We start from the raw sequence: 1,330 nt of genomic DNA on the forward strand, positions 1-1,330 counted from the left end.
AAATATAGAAAAAAATAATTATTTTACTTTGCTCAGGGAATCAGACTTTACTATATCTTTCTATTTCCCTTTGTGTCACAGGCTGGAGAATAGATGAATTGCCAAGAGTTTTCCAGTTATTTATTTAACCTTTATTCACAGGATTGAGAATATTTCTTCAGCCAAGCTTTCTAACAGAGTTGTTATGCATTACCATATCCTAAGTCAATGTCAAAGAATTACATTCAAAATAATAAAATGTCCTCTAATCATGAATTACTCCATTGATTGATAATTACATGGTGTATCAACAGATGTGATGTAGGGGAAAATGGTGGTGTCTCACAAATGATTTTTAAATAATTGGTTTAAACAAAGCATAATTTTTTTTCCATTTGTTTGTTTTGGGGTTTGGGGTTTGTTTTTTTGGGGTTTTTTTGGTTTTGTTTTTTTCTTCCCTGCAGAACATCTCAAACTTTACACTGAGTTCACATACTGAATTTCTAAACAGGAAATGTAGAAGCCACTGCTACTCAGATGCATTGACTAATAGAATCAATTTTAGTGGATGATATTTTGAAAACTGCTGCTCTATCCACTCCATTCACTGTGGAAGGAAATTGAATTGCATAGAAGAAACTCATCAAAAGTCACAGAACTAGTGCTTGAATTCAAGTTTTCCACATCCATGCCTAGAAATATTTTCATGTCAATATTTACACTCCAGTCAATCCTACTGGTCTGTTTAGACAAGAGTTCCAATATGTCTAATTTTACATTTTTATTTCTTATAATATTATAGGATAGTAATGTCACTTTCATACTTTTACTGAATGGTCAAATAAATCTTCTGAACTATTAACTAATTCTTTAATTTTTAGAAATTCCTTTCTGTCTTTATTTTACTTGATTTCATACATTTTCCTCATCTTTTATTCCTACTATACCTCCCACTTTGCTTCCAGAATGTCCTTGTTCTTGTTAGGATATGTTGAGTCAGTGTGGCCCACAACAACCCTATGAACAGATCTGAATCCTGTCCTATCCTGTACCATCTCACACCTAAATTTAAAAATCCTCTTAAGTATAAATTTGAGGCATTGAAGACCTATTGTTCATTACCTGATTAGTTGTGTAATGACATCAAGGATATCACCCATGAAGAGAGCAAAAGTGTATTACAAAGACAGAGGAGAAAGAAAAACAAAATCAGATGTCAGAAGACACTGAAAATTGTACTAGAGCGTTGAAAAGCCAAAACAAGGGGGATAGATGCTGAAGGAAAAGAGCTAAACCAAAGATTTCCAAAGGGCAGCTGAAAAGACAAAGTATTAGAACGTGCAGAGAGCTG

The sequence above is a fragment of the Elephantulus edwardii genome, unplaced genomic scaffold (assembly GCF_000299155.1).
Source record: "Elephantulus edwardii isolate Elephantulus edwardi_28Jun2011 unplaced genomic scaffold, EleEdw1.0 scaffold00170, whole genome shotgun sequence".
In the NCBI taxonomy this organism is placed as follows: domain Eukaryota; kingdom Metazoa; phylum Chordata; class Mammalia; order Macroscelidea; family Macroscelididae; genus Elephantulus; species Elephantulus edwardii.